This window comes from Carettochelys insculpta, chromosome 2, assembly GCF_033958435.1.
Source record: "Carettochelys insculpta isolate YL-2023 chromosome 2, ASM3395843v1, whole genome shotgun sequence".
Lineage (NCBI taxonomy): Eukaryota > Metazoa > Chordata > Testudines > Carettochelyidae > Carettochelys > Carettochelys insculpta.
The window spans coordinates 190,942,201-190,958,164 of NC_134138.1; positions in this window are offsets into that span (position 1 = coordinate 190,942,201).

Below are 15,964 nucleotides of genomic sequence, written 5' to 3' on the forward strand. Positions count from 1 at the left end.
ACACTAGCTCCCTACTTCAAAAGGAGGATGGTAAGTAGGATGTTGGGAGTTTATTAATGAGGTCCCATTAACAGGTCCCATATGGGGAGAGGCTAGAGAGACTGGGACTTTTCAGTCTGGAAAAGAGGCGATTGAGGAGCGATATGATAGAGGTATATAAAATCATGAATGGTGTGGAGAAAGTGAATATAGAAAAATTATTTACCTTTTCCCATAATACAAGAACTAGGGGACACCAAATGAAATTGATGGGTAGTAGGTTCAAAACTAATAAAAGGAAATTTTTCTTCACACAGCGCACAGTCAGCCTGTGGAACTCCTTGCCGGAGGAGGCTGTGAAGGCCAGGACTCTATTAGGGTTTAAAAAAGAGCTCGATAAATGTTTGCAGGTTAGGTCCATAAATGGCTATTAGCCAGGGGTAAAGTATGGTGCCCTAGCCTTCAGTACAAGGGCAGGAGATGGATGGCAGGAGATAAATCACTTGATCATTGTCTTCTGTTCTCCTTCTCTGGGGCACCTGGCATTGGCCACTGTCGGCAGACTGGATACTGGGCTGGATGGACCTTTGGTCTGACCCAGTATGGCCATTCTTATGTTCTTATGTTCTTATGTAGGTGCTGCGGTGCATGTGAAGCACTTCATTAAGCAAATTCCTGCCTCCCCCCTTCGAAGTTAAACTTCAAAGTGCCAGCTTGCGTGCAGCTGTGGCTAACACGCTGGTACTTCAAAGTGCCTGGGCAACTTCAAAGTCCCTTCACTCCTCAAAAACATCCTATTACCAGCCTCCCTTCGAGGCAGGGAGCTAGTGTAGACAAGCCCCTAGTAATGTACCACACCCATCTTGGCTTGTGAATACCATCTGGCCAAACTGCAGTCTCCACTTCATACATTTGACAAAGTGGATTCCAGCCCCTACATTATACCTAATAAATGTGTCAGTTTTTAAGGTGTCACAGGACTTCTTGTTGGTTTTGCTGAAACAGACTAATATGGCTACTCATCCCCACACAAAACTTTATGGACAATGAGGTCTACCCAATATGCTGGCACATTGGATGAAAGGTGCCATAGAAACATAAGAAATTACCTTTATCTGTTGGATCAGTGCATGTGTAAGGAACAATAGGGATGTGTCTGAGTATGATTACCTTCCATGATGTATGTAAACACAAATATCTAGCTCTAGAGAGTACAGAAAACAAATGCCCAAATAAGGCACAAATTGGGTCTGATGGATCTTTAGAAGAGACCAAATTAAACTCAAGATGAGCACTTTGCAGGTCCTGGGAGAATCCTCAAAATACAAGTTTGTTGCTAATATTTTTAATGAAACACAAAACCAGAAAAATTAAGCATTAACATTTAGTTTCACGTATGCCACATTTTATACACATTTCAGCAATATTGGAACAGGAAATGCTTTGTATTTCTGAGAATTAATGAACAATTTCAGAAACACTAAAAGGCACTTATGACACACCAGCTTCTTAGGGGGAAAAAAAGTAGCTTACATCTCTGAGAAATTTTAAGTGAGACTATCTGAAGGCTAAATAGCTAATTTCAATAGTAGGAGACAGGTTGTGCCTGGGACAAGTCACTGAAGATTTCTCTTATAGCGATGAAGAAAAGATACTTGTTTTGAAGCAGAGATTTTTTTCTAACCAAACATTCTCCTGTTTGTTCTTGCCCATAAATGAGAAGAGATTGGAGACAGCATTAAAGATTTCCCAAAGACAGCAGAAGTGGGCCTGCACATACAGGTCCAGCATCATTTTAGGTTGCAGGATGACCACTTATCATGGGTGTGGCCAAATTTCCCATGGTCCCATAAATTTCCCATGGTCCCTGACTGTCAGTGTTCTGTGCTGTTATTTAGCTGAAATTTATACCTAAATGTCTTCTAAGAGTCCAGTGAGCAGTGGAAGTGTTGGTAATATGTTAGACAACATTGACCTACCATTACCTGGCATATTCTCTTGTCTGACACCGGTTAGGTGCTGAGGGTGTTCCAGATGAGAGAGGTTCAATCTCTAGTAACATTTTCAGAAGAGTCAGAGATTACATAGGTGTCATGGAACAGCTGGGTGCAACAATAACACTTTATTGTCAATAATATAGGCAGAGCTGTTTGTTTTCTGCCAAGTGTAAAGTGATGGAACCAAGGCAATAAAACATTCCTGCACACATACTGTCCTCTCTCACCAAGCACTTCCTGAAAGAGGAGTTCTCTATGCCCCCTATATAATATCTTAGTATAATGACCCTTCCTGGCAAGCTATCAGAACACAGATTGCGCCACTTATAGCTGAGGCTGCCCAAGGCTCTCCTTTATAAGAATGTCTTTTTAGTCACATATACTATGGTGTATTGCCAACAGAACCAGGTCATTAAGTGGAAGGATAGAACCTAGGATGCTTGGAGCTTATAGCGTAAGCTGCTACTCCATGAGCTGAAAACCAGCTAGCCCTTAGCTAAGACTACAGAAGACTCACTAATCACTTTCTCTGTGGTCTCAGTGCTTCTAGCTTACAACTGCTTAACTAGCCATTTAGGCTGACATTTTCTATTTTGTGTGTGGGTCTATTTCAGGATGAATTTTTTGGGGGAAAGATTCAACTAAAATAGGTCAACTGTTTCCAAGGACAACATTAGGGGAGACCATTTCATTTATCTCTGCAGACAATTCTTACATCGTTCACACTGAGAAGCTCTAGCACCTCAGTACTTCAGAACATAATTTTGAAATTAGCAGGGATGACACAGTGGAGTCTCTTAGCCACCCTTGCAAAAATTCATCCAAATTATGAGATCTCAGTTCAAACATGCTCAGAAGCAACTTGCGGGAGTCTGGCAGTCAAATTCTTTGAGGATTACATCTACACTGCCATGCTCCATCCCTGCAACAGCTCTTATATGCCAATTGGACTATGCCCCACAAAGCAACCGAGTATGCTCTATCCCAGGGCTATGGGGCAGAGCAGGACTTTCCTTGCCTTTCTTCTGCAGGCTGCTCACACAGGACCTGAGGGCAGAGGGGTTGTCCATCTTGTGCTCTCAATATTCACATCCAGACAGTGAGAAAGAAGATGAAAAAGTCTGATTTGAACCAACGAGCTGAGGAAATGTCATGTTGGCAAGGGATGACCTGGGGAGGTGGGGAATGGGGATAGCAGGATTCAGAGGTTTTGGGGACCAGTATGGAGGGTGATAGGAATAGGGGGTGAAAAAAATCTGGAGCTTTTGTTAAAATAGTAAGAAAGATTTGTGTTACAGGTAAAGAAAGAAAAAACACATGCCTCATTTCAGTAACAAGAGACTCATGGACAGTTCTCTGAAAACATGTGCTCAATCTGCCACAGCAGTCAAACAAGCAATCAGAAGGGTAGGCAGTGCTAGGAAGGGGATAGAGAATAAGACAGTAAATATAATGCCACGGTGTAAATTTATGGGACACCCACACTTTGAAAACAGCATTTGGTTTTGGTTGTCCTATCTGAAATAAAGATATATGAGAACTGGCAAAAGTACAGGGAATAGCAACAAATATCTTTAAGACTATGGAACAGCTTCCACAATGGCTATGATCTGAAGAAGTGGGTCTGTCCCACAAAACCTCATCACCTAATGAATTATTTTGTTAGTCTTTAAAGTGCCACTTGGCTCCTTTTTTGTTTTGATAGGATACAGACTGACTCAGCTATCCTTCTGTCACTACTAAAAAGATTGAGATTGTTCAGTTTAGAACAGGGACAGCTAAGGGTATGTCTGCACAGGAAAACTATTTCAAGAATAAGCTATTCCAGAAGAGAGTTACTGAACTTGATTATTTTGTAATACAGATACACTCAAAATGCACTCGGAAATGGCCCTCAGCTATTTAGAAATAGAGCATCAACACCCATTACAGCCCGTTTTGAAATGGAGTCATTAGACACATGGGCTACATCTACAGTGGAATGCTACGTCGAAGTAGCTTATTTCAAAGTAGCGATATCAAAATAATCTACTTGCACATGTAGGCTACGTCTACACGTGCAGCCAACATCGAAATAGTCTATTTCGATGAATAACGTCTACATGTCCTCCAGGGCTGGCAACGTCGATGTTCAACATCGACGTTGCTCAGCCCAACATCGAAATAGGCGCAGCGAGGGAACGTCTACACGTCAAAGTAGCACACATCAAAATAGGGATGCCAGGCACAGCTGCAGACAGGGTCACAGGGCGGACTCAACAGCCAGCCGCTCCCTTAAAGGGCCCCTCCCAGACACAGTTGCACTAAACAACACAAGATACACAGAGCTGACAACTGGTTGCAGACCCTGTGCCTGCAGCATAGATCCCCAGCTGCCGCAGAAGCAGCCAGAAGCCCTGGGCTAAGGGCTGCTGCCCACGGTGACCATAGAGCCCCGCAGGGGCTGGAGAGAGAGCATCTCTCAACCCCCCAGCTGATGGCCGCCATGGAGGACCCGGCAATTTCGACGTTGCAGGACGCGGATTGTCTACACGGTCCCTACTTCAACGTTGAACGTCGAAGTAGGGCGCTATTCCTATCTCCTCATGAGGTTAGCGACTTCGACGTCTCGCCGCCTAACGTCGAAGTTAACTTCAAAATAGCGCCCGACGCGTGTAGACGCGACGGGCGCTATTTCAAAGTTGGTGCCGCTACTTCGAAGTAGCGTGCACATGTAGACGCAGCTGTAGTGTCCACACTTCCTCTGGGGCTGGTGCCATCGATGTTCAATGTCATCGTAGGGATGCGCTACACTGAAAGGGGCCCTTCAGGGGAGCGTGTATGCACAAAAGCCACCCTGTTTGAAACAAGGGGCCAGGAAAGCCTGCGGACAGAGTCACAGGGCAGGTTAGTCCTTCTGGGGCAACAGCAAGCCGTTCCCTTAAAGGGCCACTCCCAGACACACTCGGCCTGCACAGCACGAGATCTGCAGATCTGACACCAGGGTTGCAGACCCCGTGCATGCATCTATAGACCCCCCAGCAGCAGCAGCCAGAAGCTCTCAGGGCTGTCATGAAGGCAGGGGCTGCCCTGCTCAGTGCTGCACAGGAGGCCGCTCAGCACCTCCTTGAAGGCAAGCCCCCCTTGGGGGATGAAGGGGCTGCCCCAGACCGTCATGGAGCCCTGCTGGTCCCCCCCATTGGGTGCTTCACTGGCTATGGAAGTACACTACTAGCAATGAGTGGTGGGAGTGCCTGGTCCTGGAGGAGTGGAACGATGACCACTGGCTCCAGACTTTCCGGATGAGCTGGCAGATGTTCCTTGAGCTCTGCCAGTGTCTCACCCCTGCCCTGAGGCACCAGAACACCCGTACACGGCGTGCCCTCACTGTTGAGAGATGGGTAGGCATCACTGTTTGGAAGCTGACCACTCCAGACAGCTACTGATCTGTAGGACACGAGTTCGGTGTGGGCAAGGCCACTGTTGTGGCTGTTGTCATGAATGTGAGGGGGCTGGAGGAGGGGGGAGTCTGAGGCAGTGGCCAGGCACACCCTGCACACCCTCACGGGTGCCCATGTCCTCCCCATGTAGGTGGTCCGTGCTCTGAATGCCCTGCTGCTCCACAGGCTCATGCAGCTTGGGGACCTGGAAGCGGCCATCAAGGGGTTTGCTGTCATGGGGTTCCCCAACTGCTTCAGGGCACTGGACAGGACCCACATCCCCATCCATGCCCTGGACCACAGCGGAGGATGCTTCATGAACAGGAAGGGCTACTACTTGGTGGTCCTCCAGACCATGGTGGACAGCCAGGGACACTTCCAGAACATGTATGTTGGCTGGCCTGGCAGCAACCTTGATGCCCGCATTTTTAGGAACTTGGGCCTGTGCTGCTGGCTAGAGGCAGGGACCTACATCTCCCAGAGGGAGAGCCCTCTGGGGGACACCTCCATACCCCTCTGCCTTGTGGCGGATGCGGCCTACCCCCTCCAGTCCTGGCTTATGCACCCCTAACTTGGGCCACCACAATGCCAGCCAGGAGGGGTTCAGCACCTGCCTGAGCCATGCACGCCAGGTGGTCAAGCAGGCTTTTGGCTGCCTCAAAGGCCACTGGCGCTGCTTCCTCAGTTGCCTGGACGTGGGTCTCCTCAACAATTCCCCAGGCTGTGAGCACATGCTGCGAGCACCACAACCTGGTGGAGAGCAAGGGGGAGGCCTTTGTGCATGGGTGGGCTGTGGAGGCTGGCACAGCCTGCCCCCAGCCAGCCACCGCCCCCAGCTGCCAGGCCCACCACGAGGGGATTTGGGTCCAGGAAGCCCTGTGTGCCCATTTTGACCAGGCTGCAGGGTGAGTGCCATTGCGGCCTTCCCTGGAGAGCCTCTCTCACTGCCAACACCACCCACACACTGCACCCCTAAAGAGCACATGACACACATTTTGGAAAAATAAACCTGAGAAATAATATTTAAGAACCCAAAGCTGTAGACCAATTATTTACAGATATGAACACATGGGGGAAATATGTACATGGGGGGACAGCTACCTAAAGTGGGGTGGGACACAACTATTTACAACAGAGGTGGGGGGAACTATGTATAGTTGTGGGGGGCCTGAGTGGCCCAGTCCTTGGCCCCTCACAGCCCCTCATCCGCTTTGGAGGGTCTGGAGTCCTGGTCCGGAGTCCCCGTTGGGGCTGGGTGGAGCCGGGAGGACCGGCAAATATGGCTGGGCTGGCTCCTGAGCCCCACAGCCCTCTTTAGTGGGCTCCAGTGCAGGGGGGCAGCTGGGAAGAATGGCAGCTGGAGCAGTTGGGGGGCAGCAGTCAGTCTGTGATCCTCTCCAGGGTCCCAGTGATGCAGTTGAAAATCTGCAGAAACGACCCCCAGGCCCCCTGACACCAGGCCAGTGCTCTCTCCTCCAACTGGAGGCAGTGCTCTCCCTCCTCAACCTGGTGCCAGAGGGTAGCAAGGACCTGAGGGGGTCAGCAGCTGCCCATGGCTGGCTCCGGCGGTGGTGGGCTTGTCCCGGTGTTGGTCCCAGCTCCAGCTGGCTGCTGCAGTGTGACGTCCCTGGCGGGCTGTCTGGCATGACGGACATGGCAGCGCTGTCGTGGCCCTTGGATGGTGTGGCTGCGGAAAGAGCGGGGAAGCAAGAGGACAGCCATTAGTACTGGGCCCTGGCCCGTGACCCACGCCCTCTTCTGATGGGGATAGTGATTTTGATGTCTTGCTGTCTAATGTCGATTTCAACTTCGAAGTAGTGCACGGCGTGTGTAGACGTGACTCACACTATTTCGAAGTTGGGCCGGCTACTTCAAAATAGCTGGCTAGTGTAGACATGGCTGCTATGGCTTATTTCAAAATAGGCTCTATTTCTGTATATGCAGCCCCTATTTCAAAATAGCTATTTCAAAATAGGTGCTATTCCTTGTGGAATGAGGTTTGCCGATTTTGAAATAAGTTATGTAGATGCTAGCAAAGTTATTTCTAAATAAGCACTGTCATTTTAAAATAACTTTGGTGTGTAGACATTTAAGGGTGGATATGAGAAAGGTGTACAAAACAATTCAATATTAACCTGTTCTGTTAATTCCCTGCAAAGCAACTAGCAGTGGCTGGTGTTGGAGGACAGGATACAGGGAACAGGCAAAATTTTGGAATGACCCAGTTGGGCCATTTTTATGTTCTTCTGTCTAAATTAACTGTGCCTTAAAATATCATAAAATTGAGATCCTTTTTGGCTTTGGTCCGTTATTATGCAATTTTTCCTTCTAACTTTTTCTACAGTAATAAGTCCAAGGACAATATTTCTAAAAAAATAGATTATGAATGGGCTTGGATTCCAAAGCATCATATATATTATTTATGCTGTGTCCGTCCACGTCTATCTGGGCAAGGTTCTAGAACGTTCACTCCCTCTGCACCCTGCTGGCGCCAGCGCCCTATCCAGTGTGGGACTCAGGCCAGCCCCCTGACAGAGCACCCCCTGCACCATTCCAGCCCCTCCCCAACCCAACGTGAGGCCAGGATCAGCCCCCCAAAGGAGTCCCCATACCCAGCCAGTCCCAGCCCCTCCCCCCGCCTCTGCTGGGCCTGGCCCAGCCCCCTGACTGAGCCTCCTACCCACACTGTGATAGTCCTTCCCTCAGCCAGCACAGAGCTCTGTCTAGCCCCCAACAGACCTCCCTGCCAGCCCCAGTCCCAGCTCCAACCCCTCCCTCAGCCAGCATGGGACCTGGTCCAGCTCCCTGACAAAGCATCCCCCACTCCACGCCAGCCTCCTCACCACCCAGTGCGGGCCCAGCCCAGCCCCTCAGTGGAGCCCCCCCACAGCAATATGCCAGCCCCAGCCTCTTCCCCAGCCAGTGCGGGGCCCAGCCCAACCCTCCAATGGAGTCCCCTCCCCTCCACACCATGCCAGCCCCTCCCCCAACCAGCACGGGGCTGGGCACAGCCCCCCAACAGACTCTTCCTGCCACCCCATAACAGTCCCAGCCCTTCCCCTGTCCATCACAGGGCCCAGCCTATACACTTGGGATGTGCATTACAAGTTTCTGTCTACCGCATTCTTCCAGCCCAGCTTCCACTTGCAAACAGGGCTGCAACAGGTCCTCTAGTTTTACACTCATCCCTTGTTCTACGAGCACAACTTTCTGCTCGTAGGCGAAAACTCACAAGAGGGACACTAAATTACCATTAAAATACGTGTAAAAGTCTCTGATTGGTTCCTAGTGCTCCTAACTCAGGGAAGGAGTGGCAGCAGGTGGCGCTGCTTTTGAAAGGTAAGTGAACCTTGGCTTTGGGGTTTGGGAGGGTTAAAGTCTGGGGGAAGTTTGGGGACATGAGTGGGAAGGAGGGTTAAAACCTGGTGGTGGGTTGGGTCTGTGAGATGGGTGGGGGGTTCAGGCTGCTGCAGGTTGGGTCCATGGGGTGGGTGGCGGGTTAAGGCTTCTGTAGGTTGGGCTGTCAGCAGGGGTGGTCAGACTGCAGCGGGTTAAGTCTACTGGGCCCCCGGGGGGGCAGGTCACGCTGCTGCAAGTTAGTTCTGCAGGCCTGGCGGGGGGCGGGGCCCTCAGGCTGCAGAGGGTTGGGGCCGTGGGGTCGGCAAGGGGGATCAGGGTGTTGTGGGGCCAGTGTGGGGAGGGTCAGGCTGCCACATGTTGGGGCTGTGGGGGTGTCAAACTATGGCAGGCTGGAGCTGCAGAGAGGGGCTTAGGCTTGTATTAGCAGGGGGAATTCACTTGTCTAGTGAACTAAGGTAAGTATATGTGTCACTCGTTTAAGCGAGTACTCATAAGTAAAGCACTTGTTTAACAAGGGATGAGTGTATTTCGAAAAGAACAGAAAAAAACAACATACATTATATGCCTTTTTGAACAACTACCGAGGAAAGAATTGTTAGATCTGTCCTTCACATAAGGCCAAAAACCTGGATTATTTTTATATCTTTATGCATGGATTCATTAGACCACTAGGTGATGGCTATGTCCCTGGCATGCAGATTGGCGCAGGTTCAACCTGTAAAATCCAGAATCCTCTTACCTGGCAGCGTCCATTGTCATGAATGACTATGGGGTGATGGGGGACACATGCATCAGTGGGGCAGGGGCTGGGGCCGGAGCAGTGGCTGGCATCCTGGCCTGGGCCACAGCTGGGATCCCCGCTGGCTCTGCTGCAGCACAGAAATGGGGGCTGGGGCAGAACCCCTGCTTAAGTGTGGGGGCTGGGGTCAGAGCCCCCATTGGCTTCTGCAGGAGGAGGAAGCTGGAAAGCAGAAGCCAGGGCCCCCCTGTGACTGGAGAGCCAGCGATGAGCACTGGGGCCTTAATGGCTGGGGAACAGTGAGGCTGGGAAACTGGGGAGCCATCAGGAAGGTGGCCAGGGCACTGCAGGGCCGTGAGCCAGCTGGGGAGATGTGGGGGTGGGAAGCCACAGGCTGGTGAGCTGCTGAGGAGTGAGCTGGGCAGCTGCAGGGCCAGGGAGCTGTGGGGAAAGGGAGTGCTGTAGAGAGCCAGCTGGGGAGCTGTGGGGGGCTGCAAATCTGCAATCCAGGGAGCCATTGGGGAGCCGTGGGGCAGGAGCATCCAGGAAACCACAGATTGGGAAGCCGTCAGGAAGGCTTGAAAGTGGCTTGAAAGTGATTGGCGGACAGGAGGGGAGCCCTGAGGGCATTGACCACCCCTCTTCCAGCAAAATCCCTCGCCCGGGACTGATCTGGTCCTGAGCGTGCCAGACGAGGGAGGTACAACCTGTAGCATAACTACAAAGGGATGCTAAATATCACTGAGCGATCAGACACTGAACTGGACTCGAGAAAAACAAGAAGTCTTGTGGCACGTTACAGACTAACTGATATTTTGGAGCATGAGCTTTCATGGGCAAAGACCTACTTCATCAGATGTGTGGGTGGGGGGGTGGTTCCAGAGGGGTATTTAAAGAGTGGGGTCCCAGTAAGAGGGAGGGCCAGAGCTGACAAAGTCTATTCAGCAAGGTGGAAATGGCCCAGTATCAACAGCACTTATCAAAAGAGGAAAAAACAAGTCATTTCCAGCTTGCTGAATAGACCTTGTCAGCTCTGGCCCTCCCTTTTACTGGGACCCCACTCTTTAAATACCCATCTGAAACCACCCCCCTACTCATGCATCTGATGAAGTGGGTCTTTACCCACGAAAGCTCATGCTCCAAAATATCTGTTAGTCTATAAGGTGCCACAAGACTTCTTGTTCTCGAAGCTACAGACTAACACGGCTACCTCTCTGATACTGAACTAGACTGTGACACTCATACACATTTGGAGAAAAAAATGGATTAGTATGAAGTATAAAAGGGTTTTTCTGCAGTCTCTTCTCTTCAGCATCTTTGCACATGCATGGACATGAAGAAGAAAAAAAACCTGAAGAGGCTATCTGCTGCTGAATTGCTGCATGCCAGTTATACCTCACAAGTGACTAAAGAGGGGGGGTTTCACCCACATTTATAGAATAATTGGACTAATAGCTAGACTTGTCAAAACAATTAGACAAAAAGTCTGTGTCTGTGGGACATGTGAATTGGATAAGGGGAGAAAGGTGACTGAAGCAGTTCGCAGGGACTGGTGGCAGGGGCACACACCTACCATGAGTGTGATTTGATTTGATGATGAGGCTTGCTGCTCAGGAAGCAGCCTGGCATGTGTCTCAGGGCTATGAGAAGACTGCTAGCTAGTGACTCGGGGCTCTCAGAGGGGAACCTGTGTTCATCTGTAGCTTCACAAATAACAAGCAGTCCTGGAGCACCTTAAAGACTAACATTTATTTATTAGGTAGTGAGCTTTCCTGGGGAGGAGGTGGGTCTTAGGAAGGAAGTGGGTCTTAGCCACAAGTCTCTAAGGTGCTATAGGTCTCTAAGGTGCTATAGGATTGCTTATTATTTGTGTGTCCTGTTTGTCCTCATTGTGATGTGACTTTATGATACTTTACACTATGACAATTTAGGAAAATAACAACAACATGGTCCACATCAGTCACATGCCATGTCAGCTGGAAATGGGCCAGTATCAAATGCCTAGATTTTATCACATACGAGAACATTACTGCTAGTCCATGTGAGCCAGATTCTGAGTTGTCATAATCCTGACTTCAGTTTAGGAAGGCTATGGAGCTACCCCAGGGAACACCAGCTGAGGATTTGCTGTATGAAGCTGAAGCAAGTCTCCACATCTGAGCACCTCTAAATTTACGGACAGGTTAAATCTGACTATGATTTTGCCTCTCTCCTGACTTCCAGTCTCAGAACCTACCATAAGTGCTCACATGTGCAGAACAGTCATACCCAGAGAGAGGGGCTATTGTACTATAAACATTCAGATCTTTGTCTTGCTTCCCATGCTCCACCATATTGTGTTACGGTGAACAGAAAAGTTAACTTGTGCATACTGGCTATTAGAAAACTTAGCAAAAACTCAAAAGACCTTATTTCTTTCAAGTCACTGATACTGTTAACACTGAGTCTAGAACATAGTAGGACTGAAGTAGAGGATTAGGAGACGAACAGTAGGTTTTTATAGAAACATGCTCCTGTGGTGTAAAAAAAGCCAGTTTATTCTTTCCCATTTAGCTCTGTAACAGCTTCATGCACTATCACTGGAATGACTGGTAGACAATAATAGATGGCATTGCTCACGTATTGTTCTGAAAAGATCCCCACACTGAAAACCCAGTAACTGAAAAGGGATACTGCACAGAATGATCCAATTTAGATGATGACTAATGTAATTTATACTCTCTTCTGTTCTTTCTCCACATATAGATATGACCATCTAAAGAGTGTCAAAAATCTATTTTTAACTTTAATAAAGACAAGCAAAGGATATGGAGAATTATAATCAATAAGTGCTGAACTTTAAGCTGCTTGTGGAAGGTTATTTTTAGAACTGGTTGGAAAAACAGACAGAACTGATTTTCTCTGGAAAGTTCAGTCTATCAAAACTGAAAAAAGCTTCACGGTCATGCCGAGTTTTCCAAAATATTGTTTCAGAGAAAAACTGAAATATCCCTTTTCAACACTTTGGTGTGACATGGTTTCATTTTTCATTTTGAAATGTTTTTTTCCCCTTGGAAGTTTTTTTTTAAAAATATATGTTAGAAGATAATCATCTGATTTTGATTTTATTAAATGAAACATTTAGATTTTCTGTTTTTGATCATATTTCCAGGATTGTCTTTGGCAGAAAATTTTGAAGAGTTCAAGTTTCTTTCCAATTCTAAATAGAGACAAATTTCAAAATCCTAGTTGAATCAAAGTTTCCATCCCTCATCTAGCTCTAGTTATTTTAGTTATTTAATCTCCTTGCAGTCAAAGGATTTAGGATTAGTTTTTAAATAGGTTTTTAAAGCTGCTTCTTACACCAATTCAAATATACACTGCTAATCCTATGTGTAGGGTTAATGTCAGTCTTAATTTTGTTTGCATTGAAATCAATGACAAAGCTCTCACTGACCTCAAAAGCTATAGAGTTAGAGTAAAGCTGAGCACTGGTGAACCCCACCCCCCAACATAGTTTAAGAAGTTCTAGGAGGCAATTTTCTAATTTAGGTGCCTAAAATATTTGTATTTATGGATATAAATAAGTGACCTGAAGTTTAAGGTGGTTGAACTTCCAGTTCTCATTTTTCAGTTATTAGCCCTTTGTTCCCTGGCACTGAACTTAACTTGACAATAACTGAAAGAACAAAAGTAAAATACATAGCAATAGACTTATGGACATTTATTCTACAAAATGTATTGCGCTGCCAATCGTGCTGGAATGGTTACAGACAACTAAGGGCACAAGGGCCAAAATTTCCACAACCTGGGAAATGCTTAACTTCTGTGGAGGATTTGATGCTGACCAAATTAGTCACCATGGCTATGTCTACATGTGCCCCAAACTTCGAAATGGCCACGCAAATGGCCATTTTGAAGTTTACTAATGAAGCGCTGAAATGCATATTCAGTGCTTCATTAGCATGCGGGTGGCTGCGGCACTTCGAAATTGACGTGCCTCGCTGCCACGCGTCTCGTCCAGACGGGGCTCCTTTTTGAAAGGACGCCGCCTACTTTGAAGTCCCCTTATTCCCATGAGCTGATGGGAATAAGGGGACTTGGAAGTAGGCGGGGTCCTTTCGAAAAGGAGCCCTGTCTGGATGAGACACGCGGTGGCGAGGCACGTCAATTTCGAAGTGCTGCGGCCGCCCGCATGCTAATGAAGTGCTGAATATGCATTTCAGTGCTTCATTAGTAAATTTTGAAATGGCCATTTGCGTGGCCATTTCGAAGTTTGGGGCACGTGTAGACACGGCTCATATCCCATAAAGGCTGCATCTATACTTTCATTCCTCTTTTGAAAGAGGCATGCAAATGAGGGAAATACAAAATGCAAATGAAGTGTAGAATTGGACAGCTGGCACCTCATTTGCATATTCTTCTTCCGAAAGAAGAAAAGCAGTGTAGATGCGGCTCTTTCAAAAGTAAACCCCATCTTTGAAAGAATCCTTCTTCCCCAAAAAAAGGGAAGAAGGGTTCTTTCGAAGATGGGATTTACTTTCGAAAGACCCGAGTCTATACTGCTTTTCTTCTTTTGAAAGAAGAATATACAAATGAGGTGCCCAATATGCAAATCTGCACCTCATTTTCATTTTCTATTTCCCTAATTTGCATTCCTCTTTCAAAAAAGTAATGCAAGTATAGATGCAACCAGAGTCACAAGAAAATGGAATACTTCAGCAGGACCTTCTTTATGTATGTTCAAAGTAGAATGATGGCACTTTTTGCTTAACATAATAGAAAAAATGGCTTCTGTAATAGGGCATTATAGAATTGCCCAGAGGAGTCAGACCAGACCTAGAAATGTCTAGAACAAAGATAGAAGCAGGCTGGGATTGTGAAAGCAGAAGACAGAACAATTAAAGACATTTAAACACTGGGTTGGGTAAGGCAAGAAAGGAGAAGGTGGCTGAGGATTTTGAGATGAATCAGGCTGGGCTTGGTTGACTTTTACAGGAAAATGGGAAGAGACAACTAAATGCATCTCGGTCGGGTTCCTTTCGGTGACAAATATTTCAGTGGGAGTCCTTAGGGGAATGTCTCTTCAGTGTGATACCAACTTAGGTGACAACTCCCAATGCACCAGACATTGTCAGTCTATGGTACAGTGAGACAGTTTGTAAGGAGCCTTAAAGATTCAGAAGTGTTTAGAAATAGATATGTTAATAATACAGGAAAGTCATTGATGTGGGATGTATCTGATTAATTTAGCCACCTGATTCAAGTCTGCTTTGAGAACCTTCCCATAACAACACCCACAACCATGGACTGTTACGTAATTGGTACATGATGGAATCTATAATTTACATTTCTATCCTGTGGCTTTAAGGCTATGGGTAACTTTAATCTTCATACAGGAATTCCTGCTGTATCTAACATGTGAATGAAATGTCACTGAAAAATTGTTCCTTGGAACAATATTAAACTGTTTTGGGGTCTCTCACATTCCCTGAAAGGGGCCTATACCAAGGTAAGTTATGGGAGGATTTCATTATTTGTAAAGTAACACACCCCAATCTGTATTTTTCCCAGGTCACTACCAATAAAAATAGTAGTTTCTAAAAGCAACCATCTTCTGGCAATATGGACAAAATTGCAGCCAATCTACAAGTTTGCTTGGAAAAGAAACATTTACATGAGTGAGAACTTAAGGAAAGTTGTAGTGTATTTTTGTTTATTCAACTATAATTTGTAGGCATTTTAACTTTTCTTAGATAATTATATCTTGATAATTAGATGCATACAATTTATAATAAAATGGTGTGTATGTGACTAATATTGCTGTGTCATTTATCTGTTGGATAATCAGTTGTGGCCTGGTTCTAAGAAGTGTAATACCCCTACAAATATCACTGAAGTTGCATGTGCTCATCATCTTTGAAAGTTAAACCAGTTGTACTTTTCAGTTGCCCCTTGTGTCTTTTTTCCCACCCTCATGTCCTCACCTCCTGCCATGCAGCCCCTACATCTTGATCATATATCCTTGACTGAGTCCTCCATCACTCAAATCACACGATGAAATCCTCTCTCCAAGGAAGCCAATTGAACATTTCCCATTGACATCAATGGATGACAATTTGACCCTTGGCCTTGAGAGACTTTGTAAGACAGCCCTGTTTCAAATTCCATTATTCCAGCCTTCCCCTCATAGAAGCCTTACGTAAATTGATAGGACAATCCTCAATCACCTTTTACCCCAAAAGTAATAGAAAAATGGAATGGAATAAAATAAATAAAAAACATATTTGCAAAACTTCATTGTTCAATCAAATTGTTTTTAGTCACATCCTGTCCTTCATCTGTATGCTTGTCTATGTTCAGAAAACAAGAACTTAAAAGCTGTTCTGGAAAATTGTCCCTAAAAATTTAACGGTATTGCTTAAAAATGGAGCGGTAGAAGAGGAAGACTGAAAAATGAGGGACAAACCAAATTTTCCTGAAAATTCCAG